Source organism: Trichomycterus rosablanca, chromosome 3 (genome assembly GCF_030014385.1).
Source record: "Trichomycterus rosablanca isolate fTriRos1 chromosome 3, fTriRos1.hap1, whole genome shotgun sequence".
NCBI classification, from domain to species: Eukaryota; Metazoa; Chordata; class Actinopteri; order Siluriformes; family Trichomycteridae; genus Trichomycterus; species Trichomycterus rosablanca.
The window spans coordinates 2918195-2936325 of NC_085990.1; positions in this window are offsets into that span (position 1 = coordinate 2918195).

Sequence of the window (18131 nt, forward strand, 5' to 3'; positions counted from 1 at the left end):
TTGGCGCACCTTGGTGTTCTTGATGATCTTTTAAAACTGCAGCGCGTTTAGCGTAATGGACCGAGCGAATGTGCTTGGAGAAGGACGCTAATCAACCTTTATGTCACGTTTCACCATGTGTTGCCTCAAGTAGCTAAGCTATTAGCCGAACTTCAATTCTCGGGAGCTAAACACTGCTGACAAAACACTCGGACTTAATCGTAGCTGTTAATACTCTTTTTCGTCTGATTGCCTGATTACAGACGTCAATAATACAGAGTTGATGCGTTCAGTATTGCGTTCATTTAGCAATAAATCGCTCAAAAAATCATCAAGTTCAAACTGTTAGAACTGGACATTGAAATGTTTCAGACCTCAGAGCATTCAAGCTACAAGATTCAAGGTTTAAGAGGCTTTTATTGTGATTTCAGCTTTATACAAGTACATACTGAAACAAAATAAAACAACGTTCCTCCAGTACAAGGACCAGGGTGCAACACAGCACACAACAACACAATAGACACAGTGCAGATAAAAAACAGTACAATAAATACAGAGACATTTCTAATCTAAGGATAAGTGTAGTGTTGGTCAGTACCAGTGGCGGCTGCTGGTCTTTCAAAGAGGGGAAGCTCATTGTCGGCTTACATCATAAAATTTGTCAATTTATTTATACTTAAATTCTGCCCTCCGTTCCTTTTCAAGAAAATGGCCTGTGATCCTATCGTACCGAGTAGGCGTCTTTTCCAGGGACTTGACCAGTGTCCTCTCAATGGCCAGCAAATAGCTGTCAATCAAAACGGGATTCAGCCTTTCGACTGATCCTCCAATCATCTTGCAGAAGCGCCGCGTCCAGACCCGCCCACAGCTCCATTCACCCCCCAGAGACGCTCAACGGCCGGGGGCGGGACAGAATCGTGGCATTTATCCAATGACCGGTGAGTTTCGAAGCCATGAAAAAACTGTTCCATGCAGCCCTGTTGAAGTGAAGAGACGCTCAGCTTCTGCGGGCAAATGCATTGACGCTACGGGAATGTATGAGAAGTTAACAAAATCGAGTCAGTCCATTTGTGATAAGTAGCTGATTCTGAACAAACTCGTCTTCGAGATGAACGTGTTCTAACGCATTTGTAGTCAATGAAATGTTAACACAACTGTACATATTTCACTATTTCATTTTTGACATTTTAGGGGAAGCTGAGCTTCCCTTGCAGTCTTAGAAAAATCACCACTGATCAGTACATGGTCCTGAGTAAATGATAAGTGAGGTAAAAACATTTCTGATACAGAATTAGCAGCATAGAGTTCATATAGCAGCAGACATACTCAATAATATTGTGCAAAGATGCAAGTGATCTAGTCACTGAGTAGTTGTGTGTGTTGGAGCTGTTAGAGTTCAGGGAGCAAGACTGTGTTGGCTATGTGTGTGTGTGTGTGTATGTATGTGTATGTACAAGTCTGTTTTTTGTGTGTTAGTGCATGTATGTACAGTATGTGTATGTACAAGTGTGTGAGTGTGGTTGTGTGTGTGTAAGTTCAAGTGTGTGTGAGTTTGTGTATTGTGTGTGTGCATGCGTGTGTGGTTGTGTGAGTTTGTGTATTTGTGTGTATGCGTGTGTGTGTGTGTTTGTGCAAGTATGTGTGTGAATTTGTGTATTGTGTATTGTGCGTATTGTTTGGGTGTGTGTATGAGTGTGCGTGTGTACGAGTGTGTGTGAATTTGTGTATTGTGTGTGTGCATATGTGAGTTAGTTTTGTGTGTGTTAGTGCATGTATTTATGTGTATGTGCATGTGTGTGGTTGTGTGTGTACAAATGTGTGTGTGAGTTTGTGCATTGTGTATATGAATGTATGTGTGTGTAAGTTTGTCTATTAAGTGTGTACAAGTGTGTGTGAGTTTGTGTATTGTGTGTATGCATGTGTGTGGTTGTGTGTGTGTGGTTGTGTGTGTGTGACTGCATATGTGTGCATGTGTGTGTGAGTTTTGTGTGTTAGTGTATATATGTATGTGTGTGTATGTGCAAGTGTGTAGTTGTGTGTAAGTGTATGTGCAAGTGTGTGAGTTTTGTGTGTTAGTGTATATGTGTATGTGCAAGTGTGTGTGTGTACAGGTGTGTGAGTTTGTGTATTATGTGTGTACAAGTGTGTGTGTGTACATGTATGTATGTGCAAGTGTGTGTGTGTTTGTGATTTTGTGAGTGTGCATGTGTGTATGTGTATGTGCAAGTGTGTGTGTGTGTGTGGTTGTGAGTGAGTTTTGTGTGTTAGCGCATGTGTGTATGTGCAAGTGTGTGTGTTTGTGACTGTGCATGTGTGTGTGAGTTTGTATATTGTGACTGTGCATGTGTGTGTGTGTGTGAGTTTGTATATTGTGACTGTGCATGTAAGTACTGTATGTGTGTGTGCAAGTGTGTGTGTGAGTTTGTGTGTAGAGAAACACACAGACGTCACCACTCACCCTTGGTGCAGCTGTACTGGTGTTGATGGTGTGAGTAACTGTGATGTTATGACATCATTTACTGAACTCGGGGTTACAAAAACTCTCCCAAAATTGTCCAGTCCATGGGGGGTGTTTTTTTCCTTAGTCAGAGGTCTGAAATGCTAAGCTGCAGCTCTAAAACACTAGTAGCACCCGTTATTGGTCAGTTTATGGTCAGCACACCCTGGTTAGTCATGTGAGAGAAGTTTAGTATTGGGGTTTAGACTGTGTCAGCTCTGGACGGCAATATATTTTGCATTTTGGGCTTCCTATCTGGCTGCTGTTTAAGCTCTGTTCCTCACCTTGTAGGCCAGGGGTATTCAACTAAAATTTAAAGAGGTCCAGTTAGAGAAAATTTCTTGAAGCAAAGGTCCAGAATGTTAAACTATATACAGTATATATATATATAAAAACATATAAACAGATATAACATATAAACATATATATTGATATATATTATATATAAATAGCCTAGTAGTTGTATCAACATCTGCATGTAATCAATAACTGACTGTCAAATCAGATGTCTGTTTGTTTATTAGGATTTTAACGTCATGTTTTACACTTTGGTTACATTCATGACAAGAACGGTAGTTACTCATTACACAAGACTCATCAGTTCACAAGGTTATATCGAACACCGTCATGGACAATTTAGTGTCTCCAATTCACCTCACTTGCATGTCTTTGGACTGTGGGAGGAAACCGGAGCACCGAAAGAAACCCACACAGACATGGGGAGAACATGCAAACTCCACACAGAGAGGACCCGGACCGTCCCACCTTATCAAACCTTTCTCTTATCAAATTAAGAGAAAATAAAAATAAATTGTGCTCCAGTGGGAAGTAAGAACAGAAATGAGTCTCTCCATCACGGATTAAATGCTGTAATTTCGCTGTACACGTTTCTTTTTTGGAGAGCGCTATTTGTCTCCTGTCTCACTCGTCTTTTTCTCAACTTTCTCCTGCACAGTCGTCTGTATCTCTCCCTTTGTTTTTTCTACGTTCTCTATCTTTCTTTTTCTTTCCACCATCTTTCCACATGTAACTCGCCTCTAACTCTCTCATCTGTCTGCACTGTAGAGTCGCTGTGTTTACCGGCTGGAATGCACAGACTTGATTGGCTGAGTGGTGTCACGTGATTGGTCTGTGCGTTTTCTCATCCGCTAAACCGCTACCGTAAAGACTACAGAAGCTGCGCCGGTTAAAATAGAAGCGCTCCGTCAGGTTTCAAATCATAACTTTCTGTTTTGGCTGTAGGTCCGGGTCCGTATGGGACAGCTTCTGGGTCCGGACCCGGACCGCGGTCCGCCTGTTAGTGACCTCTGTGTAGGCCCTACGCTGGCTTTCCTGCTTTCTGTGGCTTTTTGGCGCTAGTGAGACACAAAAATACGTCCAAAGCTCATCATCCTAATCGAAAAAAAATGATTATCATGATACAAATCGAGACCGTTTCATCGCCCAGCACTAAACAGACTCGGGTTTCATTCTACAGAAGGTAGCGTGAATGCTACTAAACCCCCTGATGTTTATATTCTTTTATATTCATACATTCTGTGTAAAAGCAGTGACTAATGACTTTTGGAAATTCAGGAGTCTATTTTACAGTTGAACACACGTTTCCTGTCAGCAGAGTATCGTCACTCCGTATCTGAATGAAGCCAGTAGCCCAGCGATGCCGCCAGCGTCTGATTATTATTATTTTTACTCCCCCGGCTTACCTTCCTTCCTCCTTCCCTTCCACTGTTGAAATCTCAAAGCTGTTCATTGAGACGCCCCCTCTTTTTTTTTGCCAGGGTTTGGGCTGCTGTCAGAGTTCAGAACTAATTCGTCGCGCAGCACTACAGACGGCCCGAGCGGCTCATTACGGCCCGGGTGGACGACCAGAGCGCTGAGAGACGGGATCAGAGACGGGACCGTCTATCCTCAGCTGTGGACAGGCCGTGTCCACACGCACCCACGTCTGACTAGACGGATTTTACGTCCGTCTGTCATAACCAGTGGTGTATAAAGTATAAAAGTACAAGTATGTTACCACAAATGTACTTTAATAGAAGTTAAAGTCGCCTCTTAGAATATTACTAAGAATATTAGTACAGCGGTACCTTGAAACTCAGCGTCAGTGGGTTCTGGGAGTTTCAAGGTATTTTTTCCCATAAGGATGTTTGTGAAACCTGTTAATGCGTCCATGCTCCCGTGGACCTGCATATATTTTAGGCTCATGTAAAATAATGAGGTTGTTTTTGACTCTTATACACTGAAAATAACACAAATATGATATAAACACACTGAAATACAATTACAAACAGTTAAAAATCAATAAAAGCTGCACTTTAGCTTTTACTTCTTTATTGTTTCCTTATGCTTCTTAATCGTGGAGATGCTTAATCTTGAAATAGCGTATTCCATTTAGTACCGGCGCATTCACACGAGAAGTGACAAAATAGCTTTTGCGCTTTTCTTCTTTTTTCACCATTTGTGCACTGCCTGTGAATGCGCCGGTACCGAGCGGAATACGGTATTCCAAGATCTAGCATCTCCATGATTAAGAAGCATAAGGAAACAACAAAGAAGTAAAACTAAAGTGCAGCTTTTATTTAATTTTTTATTGATTTTTAACAGTTTTTAATTGTATTTCAGTGTGTTTATATAGACTTTTATATTAAACTAAAACAGCGAGTGAGGAATGTGATTAGTGGAGGAACTTATGAGCAGTAATAATGAAGAGAAGTTTAGTGCTCCTGTCTCCTTCTTTTACTACATTAAACCACGTTAAGCTTTATTTTGAACCAGAAGCGTTTTAGACTCTGGGAGAAGCTGATTCTGATTCTCACCGTTTCTCAGAAGCTGGAGCTGTAACACAAGTTAAAAAGTGAAACAGGGAGGAGAATCCAGATAAACACAGATACACGTGGATGGTTATTCCACACAAACTCAGAATTGTCTCATATTCACACTTTGATGAGGTTTTACCGCTCAAGCCACTAAGCCTATAAACCACCTTAACAGGGGAACTTTCCCTATACAGTGATACCTTGTAACTCAACGACCCCTAAACTCAAAATCTTTGTTTGTTGTGTATGGAGAGACACACCCTGAGAGCACTTTTTTCTCATCTCTGTGCAGGCGCCATCAATCAGCCAGCAGAGGTCGTAATTGCACCAGTCATGAGAGAGAGACCCCATCCGGCTTAGTCCCGTCCATATCTGAACAACAGGCCAATCGTTGTTTATGTGGCCGCTCAGCCTTAGTCGGTAGGCAGAGCTGAGATTCGATACGATGTATTCCAGATCCCAGCTCTGGTTCCAGCGTGTGTTTTTACCGCTGCATTTAATATCAGAAAATTGCACGGTAGCTCGATGGGTAGCACTGTCGCCTCTCAGCAAGAAGATCCAGGGTTCGATTCCCAGGCGGGGCGGTCCGGGTCCTTACTGTGTGGGGTTTGCATGTTCTCCCTGTGTCTGTGTAGGTTTCCTCCGGGAGCTAAATTGTCCATGACTGTGTTTGATATTAAACTTGAAAACTGATGAATCTTGTGTGATGAGTAACTACGTGTTCTGTCATGAATGTAACCAAAGTGTAAAACATGACGTTTAAATCCTAATAAACAAATAAATTATTATCAGATATAATATAAGTTGAAACTTAACTACATTAAACATCAGATACTTCAAGACTTTTACTTCTATTAAAGTAAGTTTCTGGTAAGATACTTGTACTTTTATACTGTATACACTACTGGTCGTAACGCAGGATGAAGAGAACGTACGATTTCAGTCGTTTTAAAGCGGATAATCAGTTCTGAAAGATTAAACCACGTCGACTAGACGAAACGAGCGTAAACGGAACAGCGGGACGGAAACAAACCCTCACAAGGTCAGCGTCATCTTCAGTGGAAATCAGAGGAATAATTTGGCAACCCGAACGTTCTGGTCTGAACCCTCGCGGTAATTGCCTATCCGCGGCCTCGCTCTCGACTTCCAGTCGTTCTATTTCAGGAACAGGGATGAAGTCAGTCCTCGCCGAAATTCCATGCTGTAATTGTGCTGTTACTCAGTAGACAAAGAATTCAGACGGTAAGCAGGTCGCCGAGCCTGACGGGTGGAAAAAGTGAGACGTTCCTCAACCTTAGGAATTCGGTGCCCGTCTGATCGTCTTTGACACTTCTGATGACTTCGTTTTTAAAAAACGCTCTATCTGTTTTTATGTGAATCATGATTTACTAAGATTTTCTGTTTAAATAAAGTCAGTAAACTCAGATCTAGGGATAATTTAATTATTAAAAATGATAAATTATATAAAAAAAAAACAATCTAAAGGAATTTAACTCGACTAAAATAAAATAACATGCTGCTTAGATTTGAACAAATATTAATTATTATACTAATAAATAAAAATAAACTACAGCTTTAGATTATATTTACATTTTAAATCAGATCAAATATAAAATAATCATCATTGTTTTATTACAGGGGCGGCATGGCGGCTCGGTGGGTAGCACTGTCGCCTCACAGCAAGAAGGTCCTGGGTTCGATCCACAGGTGGTGTGGTCCGGGTCCTGTCTGTGCGGAGTTTGCATGTTCTCCCCGTGTCTTCGTGGGTTTATCTATCTACTGTATCTGTCTGTCTGTCTTACTATCAACTGTCTGTCTTTAATAAATGCCTATCTATTTGTCTATCTATCTATCTATCTATCTATCTATCTATCTATCTATCTATCTATCTATCATATATGTCTGTCTATCCGTCTGTCCATCCGTCCGTCCGTCCGTCCGTCCGTCTATCTGTGCTTGTATTTCTCTGGTGATTTATAATTCTTAAACACAGCGGTCTGTTCACCATAAACTAAACACACGGCTTTACACTCAACTTCAGTACATAAACACTCAGATGTCCATCAATCTCTGTCAATCACACTCAAAAGCTGAACACACACACACACACACACGTCTTTTCAAAATAAAAACAATGCTATTATATTTCATGTATGATGTAGACTTATTTACGTCGGATTTCTAATCCCCACTGACCTCCCCCGGGCCGGATGTGGCCCCGGGGCCCGTACGATGCCCAGGTGTGCTCTATAATAATTGTATTATAAACAATGTAGTTAAATGAAAAGCACTTACACTAAAGTGAATTAGTTCAGAACCTGATCTGCTTGTGTAACACCAGACTGAACTTCACTCCCCACTAACGGAGTTTAGGTTCGATTTATTTTACTGAGTGTGGGACTAAACAGATTCAGGGATTTTAAGGCTGGACGTTACCAGGTCCTGCAGGATTAAATATGAGGGTAAGAAGTGTGTTAGTGCCTGTCAGGAGGTTTCAGGATTCAGGTACCACTTTTATTTTCTTCATCTGAATTTTATTGCATTTCAGCAACTTGGGGGAGTGAAAACAAACAGCTCAGTTAACCTGGTCAGTTAACCTGGTCAGTTAACCTGGTCAGTAAACCTGGTCAGTTAACCTGGTCAGTTAACCTGGTCAGTGGACGCAAATTGTTCATACTGGTTTTGTTTACAGTGCGCTGTCACTTTATCTGTATTTTGTACCTGTGCTTTTCTTATATATATTACAATGTTCTGTCATGTATATAGACAGATAGACTGACAGATAGATATATACTGTAGATAGATAGATACATAAATAGACAGACAGACAGACAGATAAATAGATAGCTCGACAGACGGACAGGTAGATAGATAGATAGATAGATAGATAGATACAGTGTATCACAAAAGTGAGTACACCCCTCACATTTCTGCAAATATTTCATTATATCTTTTCATGGGACAACACTATAGACATGAAACTTGGATATAACTTAGAGTAGTCAGTGTACAGCTTGTATAGCAGTGTAGATTTACTGTCTTCTGAAAATAACTCAACACACAGCCATTAATGTCTAAATAGCTGGCAACATAAGTGAGTACACCCCACAGTGAACATGTCCAAATTGTGCCCAAATGTGTCGTTGTCCCTCCCTGGTGTCATGTGTCAAGGTCCCAGGTGTAAATGGGGAGCAGGGCTGTTAAATTTGGTGTTTTGGGTACAATTCTCTCATACTGGCCACTGGATTTTCAACATGGCACCTCATGGCAAAGAACTCTCTGAGGATGTAAGAAATAGAATTGTTGCTCTCCACAAAGATGGCCTGGGCTATAAGAAGATTGCTAACACCCTGAAACTGAGCTACAGCATGGTGGCCAAGGTCATACAGCGGTTTTCCAGGACAGGTTCCACTCGGAACAGGCTTCGCCAGGGTCGACCAAAGAAGTTGAGTCCACGTGTTCAGCATCATATCCAGAGGTTGGCTTTAAAAAATAGACACATGAGTGCTGCAAGCATTGCTGCAGAGGTTGAAGACGTGGGAGGTCAGCCTGTCAGTGCTCAGACCATACGCCGCACACTGCATCAACTCGGTCTGCATGGTCGTCATCCCAGAAGGAAGCTGACGCACAAGAAAGCCCGCAAACAGTTTGCTGAAGACAAGCAGTCCAAGAACATGGATTACTGGAATGCCCTGTGGTCTGACGAGACCAAGATAAACTTGTTTGGCTCAGATGGTGTCCAGCATGTGTGGCGGCGCCCTGGTGAGAAGTACCAAGACAACTGTATCTTGCCTACAGTCAAGCATGGTGGTGGTAGCATCATGGTCTTGGGCTGCATGAGTGTTGCTGGCACTGGGGAGCTGCAGTTCATTGAGGGAAACATGAATTCCAACATGTACTGTGACATTCTGAAACAGAGCATGATCCCCTCCCTTCGAAAACTGGGCCTCATGGCAGTTTTCCAACAGGATAACGACCCCAAACACAACCTCCAAGATGACAACTGCCTTGCTGAGGAAGCTGAAGGTAAAGGTGATGGACTAAACCCAATTGAGCACCTGTGGCGCATCCTCAAGTGGAAGGTGGAGGAGTTCAAGGTGTCTTACATCCACCAGCTGTCCAGATCCTCCAGATGTCATCATGGAGGAGTGGAAGAGGATTCCAGTAGCAACCTGTGCAGCTCTGGTGAATTCCATGCCCAGGAGGGTTAAGGCAGTGCTGGATAATAATGGTGGTCACACAAAATATTGACACTTTGGGCACAATTTGGACATGTTCACTGTGGGGTGTACTCACTTATGTTGCCAGCTATTTAGACATTAATGGCTGTGTGTTGAGTTATTTTCAGAAGACAGTAAATCTACACTGCTATACAAGCTGCACACTGACTACTCTAAGTTATATCCAAGTTTCATGTCTATAGTGTTGTCCCATGATAAGATATAATGAAATATTTGCAGAAATGTGAGGGGTGTACTCACTTTTGTGATACACTGTAGATAGATAGATAGATACATACAGACATAGATATACAGATAGATATATAGATAAATAGATATATCTGTCTGTGTCTATCTGCCTGTCTATCTATCTATCTATCTATCTATCTATCTATCTATCTATCTATCTATCTATCTATCTATCTATCTATCTATCTATCTATCTATCTATCTATCTATCTATCTATCTATCTATATGTCTGTCTATTTATCTTACCATCTATCTGTCGGTCTGTCTGTCTGTCTGTCTGTCTGTATCTATCAATATATCTGCCTGCCTGTCTATCTGTCTGTCTGTCTGTCTTTCTGTCTGTCTATTTATTTTCAATCTATTTATCTATCTACCTGTCTGTCTGTCTTTCTGTCTGCCTGTCTATCTATCTATAATATCTGTTTGTCTATCTATCTGTTTGTCAATCTTTATATTTGTCTGTCTATCTGTCTGTCTGTCTGTCTGTCTGTCTGTCTGTCTGTCTGTTTGTCTGTTTATCCACCTACTAATTAATCAAAACAAAGCAATGGTTCCTCTGCACAGATTTTAATCTCCAGCAGGTTTCCTCTCACGTCTGCTCTCGGCTCCTGTACACAAAAACATATCCGAGTAATTAGAGTAATTAACCTCCACATGTTTAACTACTAATTACCCCTCAGATTTGCCCTCCCCACCCCCGAGCTAAACCACATTTCACCTGTCACCGTGAGCCATGTCGAGTCTGAACCCCATTAGCAGAGACTTTAACCCCCCCTCCACACACACAAACACACACACACACACAGGTTAAGGTTTCCTGTTCCACTATAAAAGTCACAGTTGACCCGTTACCCTTCAGGCTTCGCTCCGACTCCATGAGGTGCCGGGTGTGGTCTGAGTCGGGACCCTGCGTTTGAAGTGTGGCTTGTAAACGAGGGCAGCTGGAACGGGCAGAACCATCCGGGCCCTTCAGCCTGGCCTTGTAAAGTCCACCGCAGGGCCTCTGAAGTGGAGCTCTGGAACCGGGCGGCGGCCTCGCTAACAATGCTTTTATTTTGTTTTAATTGAACAGTTCTGTCTTCTTGATTCACTCTTTCTGATGAGAACACCTCGTATTCCTGCTCCAGGTGCCGCAGCACCCACCCACTCACACCAGATCAAATGAATGTTCTGGGTAAAGGGGAATCCTGGGGAGGGGGTATAAATATATCTATAGTATTTTAAACACTGGCTAAGTGCAGTTAAATTTTTATTTATTTCATGTACATTTACTGGTTTTATATCTATTATGTATAATATTAAGAATTACGTTTTATCATAAAGATTTAAATAAGCAACAATCTGGGGGTCTGGAACAAATGAATCCAATTTACATTATTCTTATGTACCCTACCCTTACCCTACTCACTACCCTACCCTTCTAATCCCCTACCCAACCCTACCTTTCTAATCCCCTACCCAACCCTACCCTACCCTTCTACTCCCCTACCCTAATCCACCCTACTCACTACCCTACCCTACCCTTCTACTCCCCTACCCTAATTTACCCTACTTTATCCACTCCCCTACCCTAATCCACCCTACTTACTACCCTACCCTACCATTCCACTCCCCTACCCTAATTTACCCTACTTTATCCACTCCCCTACCCTAATCCACCCTACTCACTACCCTACCCTTCTACTCCCCTACCCTAATCCACCCTACTCCCTACCCTACCCTTCTACTCCCCTACCCTAATCCACCCTACTCCCTACCCTACCCTTCTACTCCCCTACCCAACCCTACCCCACTCTTCTACTCCCCTACCCTAATCCACCCTACTCACTACCCTACCCTACTCTTCCACTCCTCTACCCTAATCCACCCTACTCACTACCCTACCCTACCCTTCTACTCCCCTACCCTAATCTACCCTACTTTATCCACTCCCCTACCCTAATCCACCCTACTCCCTACCCTACCCTTCTTCTCCCCTACCCTAATCCACCCTACTCCCTACCCTACCCTACTCTTCCACTCCCCTACTCTAATCTACCCTACTTTATCCACTCCCCTACCCTAATCCACCCTACTCACTGCCCTACCCTACCCTTCTACTCCCCTGCCCTAATCTATCCTACTTTACCCACTAGCCTACCCTAACCTACCATACTTTACCCACACCCCTTCCATACCCTTCTACCCCCTACCCTACCCTAATCTACCCTTACCTAATCTACCCTACTTTGCCCACTCCCCTACCCTACCCTTCTACTGCTCTATGCTACCCTAATCTACCCTACCCTACCCCTTTACCTAACCTACCTTTCTACTTCCCTTCACTACCCTAATCTACCCTACTTTGCCCACTCCCCTACCCTACCCTTCTACTGCTCTATGCTACCCTAATCTACCCTACCCTACCCCTTTACCTAACCTACCTTTCTACTTCCCTTCACTACCCTAATCTAACCTACTTTGTCCTCCCCATACCCTACTCTACCCTTACCTCATTCTACCCTACCCTTTTACTTCCCTACGCTACCCTAATCTACCCTTCTTTCATCTACCCTACTTTGCCCACTCTACTACCCTACCCTACCCTTTTACTGCTCTATGCTACCCTAATCTACCATACTTTACCCCTCCCTACCCTTCTACTTCCCTACGCTACCCTAATCCACCCTACTTTACTTACTTCCCTACCCTAATCTACCCTACCCTTAATCACTTTATCCACTCCTCTAACCTAATCCACCCTACTCACTACCCTACCCTACCCTTCTACTCCCGTACCCTAATGTATCCTACTTTACCCACTAACCTACCCTAACCTACCATACTTTACCCACACCCTTACCATACCCTTCTACCCCTTACATAACCCTACCCTTCTACTTCCCTAACCTACCCTACCTTTTCCTACCATACTATACCCACTATCCTACCCAGACCCCCTTTACTCTGTGACGGACTCCAGCTCTGAATCTGTTAGAGCCGTGCAGATTGTTGCTTGTGGTAGTTTGTAGTGTAAGCAGTAGCTACCTGGTACCTGGCTTATATCATCACCACTGCAGGACGCATGAGCTCGTACTTCTGGCTGTGAGCTCATGCTAGTGCAGATTAGAGCTTTCGGTAATCAGCTTTCGTTTCATTACGCAGGGAAATAACTGGAGCGTAATGCGCAGTTACGTCTGGTCTCGCTCTGACTTTGGCTTCACGCTCGCTTTTCTTTATGATTTTTGGCACCCGGGTTCAGCCGTGTTCACAGGGCCAGAAAATTCAGTGAAACTCCGTAATTTAAGCAACGAAACGTTCGAACGGTGAAACTAAAGGAATCCGAGTCGATTAGAGTTCTGGAATTAATAACACCTGTCAACATGGTTTATAAAACCTGACGTGGAATTTATACAAAAACACTTCGACCACTGAAATAAAAAATACACAAATGTGTGTGTGTGTGGCTGTAATCTGCCCTACCCTAGTATACCCTACCCCAATATACCCTACCCTACCTTACTCACTACCCTAAAATACCCTTCCCCAATCTGCCTTACCCTTTTATTCCCCCACCCTAATCTACCCTACCCTACTTTACCCACTACTCTACCCTTCTGCTCCCCTACCTAACCCTACCCTACTTTACCCACAACTTCACCCTTCTACTCCCTTACCTTAATCTACTTTACCCTACTACTCCCCTACCCTAATCCACCCTACCCTGATCTACCCTACCCTACTTTACCCACTACTCTTCCCTTCTACTCCCCTACCTAACTCTACCCTACGTTACCCACTACTTCACCCTTCTACTCCCCTACCCCTACCCTTCTACTCCCCTTCTCCTAATCTACTCTTCCCTTCTACTCCATTACGCTACCCTAATCCTCTACTCCCCTACCCCTAACCATACCCTGTTACTCCCATACCTCTAACTATACCCTGTTACTCCCGTTCCTCTAACTATACCCTGTTACTCCCCTACCCCTAACCATACCCTGTTACTCCCCTACCCCTTACTTTACCCTGTTACTCCCGTACCTCTAACTATACCCTGTTACTCCCCTACCTCTAACTATACCCTGTTACTCCCCTACTCTAATGTACTTTACCCTTCTACTCCCCTAACCCTACCCTTCTACTCCCATACCCCAATTTACCCTACCCTTCTACTCCCATACCCCTAATCTATCCTACCCTGAGCTACCCTACCCTTCTACTCCCCTACCCCTTTTCTTCTCTACCCTTCTACTCCCAATACCCTTTTACCCCTATACCTAACCCTTCTACTCCCTACTCTACCCACTACCCTACCCTTCTATTCCCATACTTTACCCTAATCTACCCTACCCTTCTACTCCTCTACCCCTACCCTAATCTTTCCTACCCTACTGTAATTTACCCTACCCTACTTTACCCACTACCCTACCCTTCTACTCCCCTACCTAACTCTACTCTACTTTAACCACTACCCTACCCTTCTACTCCCCTACATAACTCTACCCTACTTTACCCACTACCCTACCCTTCTACTCCCCTACATAACTCTACCCTACTTTAACCACTACCCTACCCTTCTACTCCCCTACATAACTCTACCCTACTTTACCCACTACCCTACCCTTCTACTCCCTTACATAACTCTACCCTACTTTACCCACTACCCTACCCTTCTACTCCCCTACTGAACTCTACCCTTCTACTCCCCTACCCCTACCCTACCCTAATCTTTCCTATCCTACTGTTATTTACCCTACCCTACTTTACCCACTACCCTACCCTTCTACTCCCCTACCTAACCCTACTCTACCCTTGTACTCCCCTACCTTTCTACTACCCTACCCTTCTACTCCCATACCCTAATTTACCCTACCCTGATCTACCCTACCCTTCTACTCCCCTACCCTTCTACTCCACTATCCTACATACTCCTACCCTACCCTTCTACTTCTCTAATCAATTTAACCACTACTTTACCCTTCTACTCCCCTACTTTACCCTAATTTACCCTACCCTTCTACTCCCCTACTTTACTCTAATCTTTCCTCTTCTACCCTACTTTACCCACTACCCTACCCTTCTACTCCCCTACATACCCTAGACCGCTCCACCTGGGAATTTCCAAAAACATCTTATTAGAACGTGGCATCATGTGCTGCTTTTGGGACCTTCTAACCTGCTTCACATGACCAGACAGGTTTCTAAAATTAAAATAATAATAATTCTGCTTATTTAAGTCTAGAAGTCGTGCTCAGTTTAAACATCACTGCTGCAGGGGGTCTGCAGGTTCAGCTTCAGGGTTCCGTGTTTGTTCTGCTTTAAACACTGAAGGTCCGAAACTCGAGCTACTGACCTTCTGATTCATTCTACCACACTAAAGGAAGAGTTTTCCCCGGTTTATTTCCTCCGGTGCAGATACGCTCGGGTTCGAACACACACTGCGTACATCAGCCTGACAGCAGACAGAAGTTCGGTCCAGCAGATGAAATGTGCTGCCGCCACTTTTGTCTACAGCGCTCGTAAAGTGGGCGCACACATGCGTGGACAATCAGGTTCCTCGTGAGAAGTGAGATGTTCTCATCCAGGCTGCCAGTGGCAACACGAGCAGACAGAAAACCATGAGCAGGTCTGGAAGCCGTTCTTCTTCTTTTCTTCATGGCTGATCCATCATGTTCTGAGGTCTACACGGGTTGTGTCAACAGTGTAATACGGCTTACGATGATGCTTTTGGGTTTTGGACGTTTATTAACCTTCTGCCTCGTCTTAAAACCTGATATTGTCTGTTTGGATACTCGATGGTTAGCGTTCTCGGCTGGCTAAGCTAAACGCATATCAGCATCGTCAACATGGTCAATATATAGTATGATATTTATACACTATATAACCAAAAGTGGGCGCCATAGTGGCACACGGCAAGAAGGTCCTGGGTGTCCTTTCTGTACTATTAATAATACTATTACTACTGCTACTACTACTACTACTACTGCTACTACTACTACTACTTCTGCTACTACTAGAACTACTGCTACTACTGCTGCTACTTCTGCTACTACTAGAACTACTGATACTTCTGCTACTACTACCACTACTACTACTACTACTACTACTACTGCTGCTACTACTACCACTACTACTACTACTACTACTGCTACTTCTGCTACTACTAGAACTACTACTACTACTACTACTACTACCACTACTACTGCTACTACTAGAACTACTACTACTACTACTACCACTACTACTGCTACTTCTGCTACTACTAGAAGTACTACTACTGCTACTTCTGCTACTACTACTACTACTACAACTACTACTACTTTTACTATTACTACTACTGCTACTACTACAAATACTTTTTTCTTCTATTACTACTACTATTAATACTGCTGCTACTACTATTACTACTGCTGTTACTACTACTATTACTACTGCTATTACTACTGCTGTTACTACTACTATTACTACTGCTATTACTACTAAAACTATTACTACTACTACTGCTACTACTACTAGAACTGATATTGTCTGATATTGTCTTTTTGGATACTCGATGGTTAGCATTCTCGGCTGGCTAAGCAAAACGGATATCAGCATCATCAACATGGTCAATATATAGTATGATATTTATACACTGTATTACCAAAAGTGGGCGCCATGGTAGCACACGGCAAGAAGGTCCTGGGTTTGATTCCCAGGTTTCCTTTCTGTGTGGAGTTTGCATGTTCTCCTCGTGTCTGTACAAAGACGTGTAAGTGAGGTGAACTGGTCATGATGGGGTTTAACACTGAACGATGATTTTTAATGAAATGGGGACAAATTCCCACACTCCGATATCTCATGGAATTAAAGCTGTCCATATTATTATAATGTCCACATTTCTTATTGATTCAACACTAACACAGACGGTTGTTCAGCTACGTCCAAAAATAAAAAACTTTGCAGCAACCCATCCGTGACCTTTATTGTTTATTAGAGCTCTATAACTATGAAATGAAATATCGTCCGTCCTCTCCGCCAAAACCCACGCTGGAGTAAAACATCCAGTTTAAGAGCTCATGTAGGAAACAAGAAACTAGAAACTAGAAAGATGCCAGTATAATAAAATGTGAAATTTGTAAACCTTGGTCAGATGAACTGATGATGATCTGGCCCGAGGTGTCGTCCCATAAATTCTCTCAGTGATACAGTTTATATTTATATAGTTTATAGAGCTTTTATATTTACTTAATATATCGTAAAGTGTCTATTATTATTATTATTATTATTATCGTTATTATTATTATAACAATAAAAGGATAAACTTCACACTTTGTGTTTCATCAAACCCACAGAAAAAATAATCATCACAGCTTAAAAAACATTCATTCATTCATTCATTGTCTGTTTTACCACTGCTTCATCATGGTCAGGGTCACAGTGGGTCTGATTCACTGGGTGAGAGGCAGAAAACACTCAGGACAGGTCACCAGTCCATGTTAATGCTTTATATGTAAAGCACTTAAACAGGTGGATTCAATGGAAAACTAATACTGCTACTAATATTACAAATACTACTACTGCTACTAGTAATAATAATACTGTTATTACTACTAGAACTACTACTACTGCTACTTCTGCTCCTGCTACTACCACTACTAGTAATAATAATGCTGGTATTACTACTAGAACTACTACTACTGCTCCTGATACTACCACTACTAGTAATATTACAAATCTTACTACTACTAGAATTACTACTATTACTACTGCTACTACTACTACTCCTAATACTACAACTACTACTAGAACTAGTACTAGAACTACTGTTACTACTACTTCTATTAATAATACTACTACTATTACTAATACTAACACTACTACTTCTGCTAGTACTACTAGAGTTCATACTACTACTGCTGCTACTGCTACTACTACTTCTAGTCCTAGTACTACTAAAACTTCTACTAGAAGTACTAGTACTACTAGAACTACCACTACTAATACTACTACTACTACTACTACTACAAATAATACTAATACTACTACTAATAATAATATTAACAATAACAACAATGGAAGCAGGATTCAGACTCTCATGACATGCCTGTATTTTATTTGTTTACTTTTACCCTCATAAACTCGATGCCGCTGTGAACTGTGACAGATTTATAAAGCAGAAATAAACACTAAAGTCATGAAACACTCAATTAAACACCCGATACGTCCCTGTTCACACCGGTCTCCTCTAATAGTGTTTAGATAACTGCAGTCCATTAAACTAACTCTAAAGGAAATGGCCTGAAGTGGGTTGGGGGGTTTTATACTAACAAATCCTTCCCTTACTCTTTCCATGAACACCATACTGGAGAGAAAATCCACCCCACAACTGAGAAAAAGCAGTACGT